The sequence below is a fragment of the Odontomachus brunneus genome, unplaced genomic scaffold, assembly GCF_010583005.1.
Source record: "Odontomachus brunneus isolate Ranch 3 - 2012 unplaced genomic scaffold, Obru_v1 Obru_scaffold_004, whole genome shotgun sequence".
NCBI classification, from domain to species: Eukaryota; Metazoa; Arthropoda; class Insecta; order Hymenoptera; family Formicidae; genus Odontomachus; species Odontomachus brunneus.
In genome coordinates this window covers 1757607-1769656 of record NW_022639454.1, presented here as the reverse complement: position 1 = coordinate 1769656, position 12050 = coordinate 1757607, and the positions used below count along the sequence as shown (strand labels likewise).

General features: G+C 43.5%; 1 long non-coding RNA gene across 1 annotated transcript in view; it reads left to right on the top strand.

Moving 5' to 3' along the window:
* The first annotated feature begins 4697 nt into the window (after positions 1–4697).
* The window catches only part of LOC116845360, a 24283-nt gene continuing 16930 nt past the window's right edge, over positions 4698–12050 (top strand). The window contains exon 1 of the long non-coding RNA XR_004378234.1: positions 4698–4776. This is a non-coding gene — a long non-coding RNA (uncharacterized LOC116845360). The remainder of the gene's footprint in view (positions 4777–12050) is intronic.

Here is a 12050-nt window from a genome sequence, read left to right as displayed (position 1 = left end):
CTCTCTATCGTCATATCCTCGCGCGTGTGTGCCGCTTTGGCGTGCGGGAGCGTGTACATGTGCGTGCGCGCGATGCAGCGTGGGCGGCGCGCACACGCTACGGCATTCCGAAGCGGGGCATGCGGGACGCGAAAAGCGGCACGAAACCGCGTAATATGGGAATGTAAGGCGGTTCGATTTTAAGTGGAGAGAACAAATATCCCTCCTTATGCGCCGGCTAGACCTCAATTATCAAAGAATTCCGCGGAGGCGGGCGGGACGGCGAATACCACCGGCGGGGGCGGATAAATTCGAGGCTTCGCGATCGCGCGCCGGCAAGGAGCGAGAGAGAAAGAGAGAGAGAGAGAGAGAGAGAGAGAAGCAGCCGTCGATGTGCCCGGCCGCGGTGCCGAGCACTACCTCGCAGCGGCAGAATGCGAGACGATTTGAATAATCGTAAACTGAGAGGGGCCTCTTTCTGCTTCCTAATGGCCGCAACCGAGAGAGATCACTGCGTATGATTAAATGGAACATCTTTCGGAGAGTCTCTCCCTCTTCGACGCGTTCCTCAACCTGGAGATAGAGCGCGAACAACGCCAGCCGTGATTGCTGTTACGCATACGCGACGTTTCCTTCGCATACGCGAAGGAGAGTCGTGCGGGCTATTATTTACGGCCGTTTGCGGCAGATCGCGCGGCCGCAAAATCGATCGACTGACGTTCGTGTGTCACGGGAACAACCCTAGCGGCGCGCCTAGCAATTCGCGTTCTTCAAACAACGCCAATATGTTGCTTCGTGGGTCACTGCCTTGGCATGAAACTCGTACGTGCACACACGGCGATCGCAGGAACAGCAGGGTAGCAGCATAGACAGGATGGAAGGAGGGAGGGAGGGAGGTAACAAGGGAGGAAAACGGCGAAGCGAGGTGTACGGAAGGGTGCTCTCTCTCTCTCTCTCTCTCTCTTTCTCTCTCTCTCTCTCTCTCTCTCTCTCTCTCTCTCTCTCTCTCTGTCCCCCTCTCTACGTCTGCGGGGTGTATAGGGTGAAATTCAGCGTTGAATGTAAGGGACCCACCCGAGAGCTTGGCCTAAGGCGGGGTTTACAGCCCTCCTTGTGAATCTGGCCGTGTGCGCATACATTTTCAAAATTCACTTCGATCCATCAGGTTGGAAAGGGACCGCATTGTGAGAGACAACTCTCTTATTCTGGCCGGGTCTCTATCGGCGGCCGCTGCCAACTGGTTGAAGCGACTCTATCTCTCGGAGTCGCCTCAACTTTTCGAACAGGGGTTCACCCTGCTGAAGAGTACCGAGAGTATTACAGTCGTATCGTCGTTAGTCGCGAATCAGAAGGAAAGCTTACTCTGCTTCGACGTGACGTCCCCGCGCGCTTGACTCGCAAAAATACGAAAGAGAAAATGATGAGACTATTACGCGTGCTATTACGTGTGCCGGAGAAACTTCCTCTACTTCCTGAGATATCAAATTGTTGAAAAATTTCTTAAATGGAAGAGACTGCACCGCGAATACCCGAGACACCCAGTATATCTTAGCGGCGCTTCGGAGAGCTCCGCAGGCGGTCCCCGAAAGTTTGCCGATTTAAGGATCGCAAGGAACATAAATTGAAAGTAATGGCCGCGACGTATACACCGGCGTCAGGTCGGATGTCGGCCGAGCGCGGCATCGGGCCCCGGTTGACCGCTCTCGCATCGGGCCATGCCTGAGCCTGCGGCGCAAACGTTGTCCTATCACGAAAGCCGCCTCGAGAGGAGCTTCTTTCCCTCCTTTGGACGATGTCCGCGCGTGTTGGCTAATGCACGCGGTACGATCCCGGAGCACGGCAGCTCGCGAGGAAGGAACGTCGTTCCGTGAGCGTGCGTGAAATGAATGCAGGAACCTGGCCGGAGGTATAAAAGCACAAGCAAAACAAGAGAACACCGCGCGCGTACAATGTTCTAGTCTCGCAAAACAGAACTGGACGATCTCGAATGTTAATGAGTCGAGGATGCCGAGTAAGTCCCGGCGAGTCAGAAGCAGCCAGCAGCACACGCGGAGCGTCTCAGGGTGCCTTCAGCGGCGAGTACAAGTACCGTGTCGAGCGACGATATCGCGGAATAGCAATTGAACGGTACGCGCGATATTAAGCGAATATCGAGGTAGCGCGTTGGTCGTATGTACGTGCACCACCGCTGAGATTTCGACTGGCCGCAGTAAGAGAGAAGAGCGGAAGAGAGGAGAGGGGTGTAGTATAGCCGTGGGCGCGATAAGGTGTCTCGAGCCCCAGGTGGTGGCCAACCACCTACTGGGACTTAAGAACTTTAAATTACGCGTGGACATGGGTTTATGTCTTCATTGGTTAGAGCCAACGACCGGTCCCCGAGGAATCGACGGTTACGGTTAACTCTCTCGTATCTTTATCATTGATGTTTCTCGCCTTTTTGCACACCACTCCCGTCGATTACCCGGCCATACCAGTGAAATATAAGCCTGACGGCCGACCTAGCGACGCCTCGGACACTCGGATATAATTATATTCAGTTGCGCTGGTTAGAGACGTAGGATAGATGAGGGAAATATAACCGCGTTCTGCGATCTTATTCCATACTTCTCGGACACTTTCTTTACTACGACGCGAGATAGAGGCGGCGGAAGGAGAAGTGAAATTCGGTGTAATATCGAGACGGCACAGAGATCCAGTTGCAATCGCCCTGAGCCAGCAGGATTCCCTCGATCGTAGGTCCACGAGGACCTACACACATTTTTCTCAGAGGGAGGACGCCTTTAACATAACTTAATATCCTAACGCGGTTCAGTCATTTCCTGGTGGCCGTATAGCCGTCCCTAAAGAGGGTCCCTCGGGAGAATTTTGTCAAAGGATCTTTATTCTACGTGGACGTATAATACACTATAGCGCCTCGGGCGAGAAGGAAATGTGATACGGAGTGAGTGTCGCGCCGCAGAATTTCGGTTACGTACGATTGCATCGTGAACAAGTCGCCAGAACGTCTTCACTTTATTTGCTGAATAAAACGGGAATGAGGGACGTCGATCCAGAAGAGAAAAGAGCAAGGAAGGATTATGGCTGCTGGAAAGTTCGCGCTAAATATATTTCCTCGTGCGTTTTCCTACTTCAAGAAAATACAAAAGACACACTCTCGCGACACAAAGCGCGTCGGCGGTCGAATCGTTGACGAGTCGAATCAAGTAATGCGCGGCAAATGTATATACACGCCTCACGGTCAATGTATCTTTCTAGATTTCAAAGGATCGAAAGCAATAACACATTTGGTCAATACAGGATTTCATTTACTCCGTGGCTCGCTTTTCATAAATGTCGATTACTCATTTTCGACTCAGACGTCCGGTGTTTCGCAAACCTGACACTGAATCGACGATTTTTTCCATCTCGCACGATATCAAACAGTCCTCCGCGATCCTGCCCGCGATTTTCACACCGCCACTCGTCAAACAATAATAACGTCGATGAGCGGACCACGATCGCGCGGGGAGCCTGGCAGATCTGCCGCAATTGGATGCGTGCCTTCCCGGCTGCTCTCTCTTTCTCTCTTCCTCTCTCGCTAATAATTACAAGGACTAAAAACAATGGCACCAATCACGCCGCGGAACAATAGCGAAATACAACAATTGCGTATGAGACCCCCCATGAAGATACGCGCCCAACTGGTAATTGGACGTCGGCTCGCGGGGAGCCCTACGTGCCAAGTGCTCGAACCCACCCTCGCCTATCCCCGCGCGCGCGTTCGTCGCTAGATACTTGCATTGTTTATACCCGCCCCCGCCCGCCCGCGTGTTCTACGTGCGCGTCGTAGAGAGTTTACCACCAGCCGCACCCGCGCGATACGTTAGTTAAGGAAGCACGAGCGTTCCCGACGCGGTTCGACGATTGAGGGAAGCACGAACCGCCGTTACTCCATTTGCCACTTCATGGGAGCTTCGTTAAGACTCGTCTACAATACGTGCAGTGAGCTTGGCGTAAGAAATGAAAATTATTTATTTCACTCTTACGCCCATACTCTAGTTTCTTCACACTGCAAGTATTTACTTAACCCTAAACATCAAAATTTACATAAATGCTAAGTTTTATCCAACATATTTTCATTTGCTCTTTCGTAAGAATGATCAAAATTTAATGTTTTTTTTTTATACAGAAAACATTGAGGAATATGAATTTATTAATATTTTTGCGATTTAATGAAATTGAGAAAAGTAATAATGAACAAACAAAACATATATTTTTTAGAACCATTAGAAGGTTGGTCCGAATAAATTTTATCTTTTATTTTAAGGTTCTAGAGGTTTAAGACGAATATTTGCGATGTAAGGGAACTAAATTATGAGAGAAGGAAACATAAAAGAAATAAATTATTTTTATTTCTTCTCGAGTCAAAATTTTGATCCTACTTTCAGTCTCACTATTTCATTCAATCTCTATTTTGACGCTGAAGAAAATAAAAAGGAAAATTTCGGACATCATCAGAGTCAAAGTAGGAGTAAATTGTGTTGTATTAGAATTAAACCTGCTTTGCTAACTTAGCTCTTACTGCAGGGACTGAATTCAAGGTTTAACATAAAGCCAAAATTTCGCCTCGGGTTTACTCCAACTCACGCCAAGCTTACTGCACGTATTGTAGACGAGCCTTTACGCTTACAGTTCTCTTTTTTCTTACTATAGACAAGCACGAGAGATGGCAAGTTGAAGAGGGTTGGAAAGTTAGATACTTTCTAGATTTCTTGAAGTGAAATCTCACTCAAAACGAATGAAAATCCACTCAAAGAGGTAATTAAAACTGCTGCTTAGAATCACAAGAGTGCATGTTTCATTGAAATTTGCTCTCTAAGTGAAATTTCACTCGGGAAGCAGAGCGAGTCACTCGAACTCGAGTAGCTTTATATTTGTATGTAATGAATTCTTCACTCTGAATCGTCAAGTAAATATTTGCAGTAGAAATTGAGGAGAAAATCCGCTACATTTCACCAATCATACAAGAAACATATTTAATCGATTGAAACATTGGCTCGTGTCAGAAATCAGAATTAATTCTAAACTCGAGTATTCACCCTTGCTATATCGAGTAGCAGTATTTTCGCTATCGCTTCGAACTTCACACATTTTGAGTGAAATGCATTTTGGGTGAAAGATTTTTGGGCCCGCATTAATAGTTGTCACTTGAAACTTGCCTCATGTGAGATGTGATTACCTCTGTATTCAAAGTCAGACTCAAGTCTCTCAGGTAAATTATGATATATATGACATTTATAAGCGATTTAATTGAGAAATTCTTACTCAACTCTAAACTTAAATCTGAGCATCTCACTTAAGACAAAGTAATAATTATTAATAAGAAAGCCTTAAAAAGTAAAATAGATTCTTTTAATTCGTTCAATATGAGTGGAAAATCACTCGAATTCAAACGACTCGACTGTCACTCTGCTTTTCGAGTGGAATTTCAAGAAATCCCATAATTACAATCTCCGCGGTGTTACTTTACACGTAGATACCGTTTCATTATGCTTTATAAAAAAAAAGGGATCAAGTATGGCCTAAGGCGTTACAATCGAAACTCCGCTCACGATCTCACAATTAGATTTGTCGTGATTGAAATTGACGGTTCGACCGGATCGCCGGTTGGTCTGGATCGTGGTTGACGGCGCTGCCAATTTTCGTCATAAATCGAAATCTGCACTGCGCCTCCCCTCCGCCCCTCCGCCCCTCTCCCCGGTCTGTATCGCGTGCCGATCGATTATTCGACACCCGTTAAACACGCCTCGACCACGGTAATACTATGTTATATGTCCGTCACAACGAAAGAAATTCGAATCGGCATCGGAGGAGGGAGCACACATTTGCGCGATCGCGCAAAAATCACTCACGAATCTGAAAAGTCCCGCCGGGGCCGTTCGCTTTCTCTCGTGGACGTCATTCACTATGAAAGAGATATCTCATTAAAATAGCCGCTTATGATTGACAGTCTCTGCCCATAGAAGCTATTACGCGCATGCGAATTACGTAATGATAGCTCGATCGTATTGGCATAAGAGCGCGACTCCGTTTCAATTATAATTTCGCAGACTAGCATCTGCAAGCGCTCGCTCGCCCGCTCGCTCGTTCGCATTTTATTTGCGCTTAATACCCGGTAACTAGTATTCAATGTGGGTATCTCGTATCCGAGATCGGGGCAGCGCTAATCCCAAATAAGTGCCGGCCTCTTTCGATTTATCGTTAAGTCCGCCAAACCAGTCCCGCGGAACTGTGTATTACCATTTTATTAATATCCACAACGGCTATCCTAAACACTGAAATTATTACGTGTCACGACATCGCGATAATGGGCAAGAGCATTCGATAAACATGGTGAGTGCGCGGCGTAATGTAATGATATAAAGTCCCGGCTGTGCGCGCGAGAGATCGCTCGCTAATTTCGTTTATCGAATTCCGCAAAAGATCCGTGCTCTCTCACGCCCATGACTGTGTCCGGGCGACTTTCGCGCCGCGGTCGGCTTATACGTCCCGCTCAGCAAGTTACACGATTTAATCCCAACCATTAGAACGCACAAAACAACGCTTTTCATCGTACTCATAGCGAACTTTCTCAAAGCTCGGATAACCGGTATTTTTCCCCCGACGACTCGCGGACGTTTATTTCTCGGCGAGACGAGACGAAACTAGGCGAGGGGCTGGAAACGAGGCGAGGCGAGGTGAAGCGCGAGCGCGGCTTTAAAGGAAAAAGTTTTAAACTGCGGGAGCGTAAGAAAAACGCTTTCCTTTTAATTCCGGATAAATACGTTGGCAAGAGCGGCGGAGAGTGCCGTCCTTTGTCTTCGGTCGAGTGGATTTGTAAAACTTTGCTGGTAATTGAGTACCTTTCTGTGCGTTAAATGAAGAAAGATTCCGCGAGCGCGGCACGCGGCCGTTGGAAAGTCCTGTTTCGCATTCACAGCGATTCCACCGTCAATTTAATGCTCGAAACTTACGTCACTCCTGGCCGATTGTATTCTCTCTTTTTCTCTCTCTCTCTCTCTCTCTCTCTCTCTCTCTCTCTCTCTCTCTCTCTCTCTCTCTCTCGTTCTCTCGTGTATGCTTAGACGATATTAATACACGTCAGTTCTCGAGACGAGGATCTCTCGAGCGCTTAACTTCGATGATATCATTATTACTTTACTCTTTCGTCACATTATTAATTTTATTACTCATGATCTCTATCATTATTTGCCTCTCGCGGCTCAAATGTCGCGGGTAAAAACTATAATCTGCGCGCAGTGAGCGGTGCAAAGTTGTCCGTCAATTTTTTCACAATTTTATCTTATCTCGCGCGTCATGCACATGGTAAGAAAAATCCGCTCTCGCTCTGCTCGCATTTAATTTATATGTGTGTGTGTATGATGTGTATATATATATATATATATATATATATATATATATATATATATACATACACACACACACATATTATATTAACGGTTAAAGGTTTGAGCGATTCTTGCGAGGTGCGATGGTGAAACGTAACGCAAGCGCGCCGAGTGCGAAACGGTTAATAAACAGATAAGTGACGCTCGTGTAGGTTGCACGGCAAACGCGAGAAGCATGTTACGACGGACGGCGGCGGGCCGCCGGGGTGTTTCGGAAATTTCGAGCTGCTACGATTCTCGGGCCAAAAAAACAAAGTGGAGTACTCGGAGCGCAACTTTTCCATCGGCGGTACGCCCCGGGGGCGTAAAATCGTGAGGTCGGAAGCGCTCACCCTCCCCGCGCCGCCCACGTATTCACGGCCCGGGGTCTGAGATTCGAGCCATCTGTCGGAATCCCTGATTTTACATTTTCCTTCTCTTCGTAAATAAATCGGGAGTCCGCGAGGCGTCAAATTCGAGTCGCGCTCGCTCCCGCGCCCAAAACCATTGGCCGCGCGCTATTGATTCGCCGAAAGCTTAATTGCTCCCCTACGTACGCGCGTCGCTGCCGACGAGCGCACACGGGATATCGCGAGCGATCCTAACGTTCTTTCATTTATGAAATAACGGCTCGATCATCATTGCGACGTGATTGAATGCGTGATTATACTATTAACAGATTGATTTGAAATTTCCTGCATGATAAAAATGATTCGACTCACCTAGATATGCACGACGCGTCGCGTCCTGACTTCGCGATTCAGCATCCTGACTCCCAGCTGCTCCGTCGTGTCACTAACACTGGCACTGACTTAGATGAGAAAAAAGATTTCACTGCCGCAGCCGATCATGGTTTGCTGAAAACATATTTGTCAATCTATCATATCAATTTCATAGCTTAAATATATGCCTACAGGTAGCTACACAGAGAAGAAATACCGAAAATTTTTTTTGTGGGATATAAAGTTCATTTACAAATACATTTTCAAGTATTTTTTTTTATTGTATATTTTTATGTATTCATATATTGAGAGAAAATATTTGAAAATTCATTTGTGAGATATAAAGTATATTTCACAGAAATAAACTTTCTATATATATATATATATATATATATATATATATATATATATATATATATATCTCACAAATAAACGTCGGTAGAAAAAAATATTTGAAAGTGTATTTCACAGAAGTAAATTTCATATCTCACAAATAAATTTTCAAATATTGTTTCTCAGTGTATGTTTAGCAAAAATTTGCTATTACATACTTTTTGCTGCCATATTGCTAACTTTTTTTTCCGTGTACGACGACTCGATCGGAGAAGCACATGTTAATATACGCGATGTGCTGATGAGAGAGGAGAGAGGCCGATTAAATGTTATGAAAATCAACGAAAATGAAAATAGCGGCTCAAAACGTAATGACTCAATAGCGAAAGAATATCAAGACAATGAGCAGAAAGTATTACATCATTCCACGATCGCCAACTGTCGTGATCTGCCACTGAACGATTGTTAAAAATTAACCATAATCAACACTTCCAAAAAATCGGAACCTTCAAGGCAGTCATATTTACCTTCGTGCGTCGCGTACATTCCCGAGTATCACACACGACCTCTTTTTCCCATAGATTAATTAAAATATCTCGCCGGGTCTCGAAACATTTAATCCGGCTGTCGTTGACATCGTGTTAATTAATAAACGTTTTTCCGATCTAATCATTATATTTGCGAGAATGTTAGTGCGAGAGTAGCCACGCATCATATATGTTCTGGTGTATAAACAATTTATTTCGACTTTTAATATAATATCATCGAGAATATTAAAACGCGAGCGTAAAAGCTGATGTACTTACACAATTACGCTATTTGATCCTTATGCCGTACGAAGACGATTTCACGTTCGTCGAGAACGCGGTAATTTTCTCTTTGCAGTGGTCCATGTTTCAAGTCGTTACGACGTTTACAAGTGGAGTTATTGACGATTATATCGATCCGTGTTTTAGATCACGCGACGTAATCGCTACAGCGAGCGCGATACACGACGCGGACTGAGGAATGCGATAATTACATGCGCGAGTCACCTTGCGTACTAAGTGAAAGTAGGCCGCGGCCGGGCTTGCGCTCCCCCCTCCCCCCCTCCGCGGCCCAGATAAGCAAGCCGCTGCTCCCCCCCCCCTTGCTTGCTACAGCCGCGCGGTCGTTCACCTTACTTTGAAGTAGCAAACTACAAAGAGCACCGACGTGAATTTCGAGCCCGAGCCCGATATCACAGTTTTAAACAGTTATAAACCACGAACAGAATTGTGAGTAATTAATTATATTTTCAATTAATTATCGAATTTAATTGATGATTAATATAAGCCTATTTAATTAAAAATATTTTAATTAAGCACTGACTTCAAGAAATTTAATTAAAAATTATTTAATTAACTGAATAGAGGAGTTCAATTAAAAACTGTTAAATTAACGATTAAAACGAGCGAAAGTAATTAAAAATTACTCGATTAACGATTGAACATAGTCAATGTAATTAAGGGTTATTTAATTGACAATTGATACAAGTAAATTTAATCGGAAAGCACAGTAAGACGATTGACCAATCGATATCAGTCAAAATTAACCGTAATTATTTATATTGCTCATGGTAACAAACCAAGCTAAATATATGCTTATATACATATATATTGCTTATATTAATTATCAATTAAATAACCCTTAATTACATTGACTATGTTCAATCGTTAATCGAATAATCTTCAATTACTTTCGCTTGTTTTAATCGTTAATTCAATAGTTTTTAATTAAATTCTTTTAAATCAATCGTTAATTGAATGATTTTTAATCTTGAAGTCAGTGGTTAATTAAAATATTTTTAATTAAACAGGCTTATATTAATCGTCAATTAATTAAGTTAGAAATTATTTACTTAAATCAATTATTAAATTGAGGCGGATTTAATTGATATTTTTACAACTCTGAGTCATGAATAAGTCGACGTGACGCCGTAAAATAAAATGTGATCATCTTGGCGCATGTTTATGTAAGCGTCTATGCTTTTCTTTTATTTCTTACTTGACAGAGTCGAGTGTTGTGATCGATTAAAACACAGCAGACGCGATCACACGAGCAACAAAAATGTATAAGAAATAAAATTGAATATATAATATATAAAATTTAATAACAAGATATAGTTAATAAATAATTTTAACAAAATCGGCATAGCTGAGACACGAATCATTCTAAATTTCTTTAGCCGAGATTTTAATCGAAATATTTCAAATCTGTGCTAAATTAGTCAAAAATGGTTCGAATCTTGGCCAAACCGAGAGAGAGAGAGAGAGAGAGAGAGAGAAATCCGGCAATTTTAATTAAAATTTTAACAAAATCGGCATAGCTAAAACATGAACCATTCTAAATTTCTTTAGCCAAAATTCCAACCGAAATATTTCAAATCTGTGCTAAATTAGTCTAAAATGATTCGAATCTCGGCCAAACCAAGAAAAATCTGGCAATTTCAATTAAAATTTTAATAAAGTCGGCATAGCTAAGACACGAAACCATTCTAAATTTCTTTAGCCGAGATTACAATCGAAATATTTTAAATATGTGCTAAATTAATCAAAAATGGTTCGAATCTCGGCCAAACCAAGAAATTATTTGTATAAATAATTTTTTTCAACTTTTTACATGTTTTATTTAAACATTTTATTATTTATACAAATAATTTTACACATTTGACTTCATATTCACAATCAGTAAACCAAAAACATCTATATCTTGCATTCAATTTTATTTCTCATGCATTTTTGTTGCATTTATTGATGATAGTGAGAATATTAAAAAGCTATAAACTGCCCGTGAAACTCAAAGTGTGGGCCAAAATGAAAAAATATGACCTAAGTATTTTTTGTACTTCTACATTTGTGCCAAATTAAAAAGAAATCGGAGTGTAACTTTTGGGTAGGTTTATTTGTGAGTCATTTCGTTGCGTGTAATCTACTTTATGTAAACCGATGCGTTATCGAATACTAATTATTAATAATCTTTATTATTAATAAGGATCTGATTGCCATGTTATGTTACGTGACTTACCAGGGTTGAATAACATCACCTTACAAAAATCCAATAAATGATTTAGACTAACTTGATCAGAATTAGGGGGCTAATTTTTAAAGGGTCACAGATGACCCTATTCAGTGCGGGTTAACACACCTGCGTTCCGAAAGTATCGGGGAAAGGAGATTCCTCCTTTCGCGCACTCATCATTGCGAACACTCCGTTCCGCCAGCGAGTGTACTTTTTTCCCGTTTTTCTTCGCGTGGTGTTTGATGCAGTGCCGGCGAGCTCGCGTCCGACGTGCGTCGATCCGCGCTTTCTCCTTACGTAAGCTCCCGGGGGATCTCGCGCTACCGTGGGTACGGATCGCCGAATCGACAACATTCTTCACGGCCGTCTCTCTTGGCAATCTCTAGCGCGCCCCAGCGTCGGAGTTACAACAGGTAATAATTACGTAGCCGAAAATCGTGGGAGTTTTCGCGCACGCAATTTTGATGGAGAGATCTGTTAGCGGCACTGCTGTCGGAACGCCGCGCCGCGTCGGCTCTTTCTCTCTCTCTCTCTCTCTCTCTCTCTCTCTCTCTCTCTCTCTCTCTCTCTC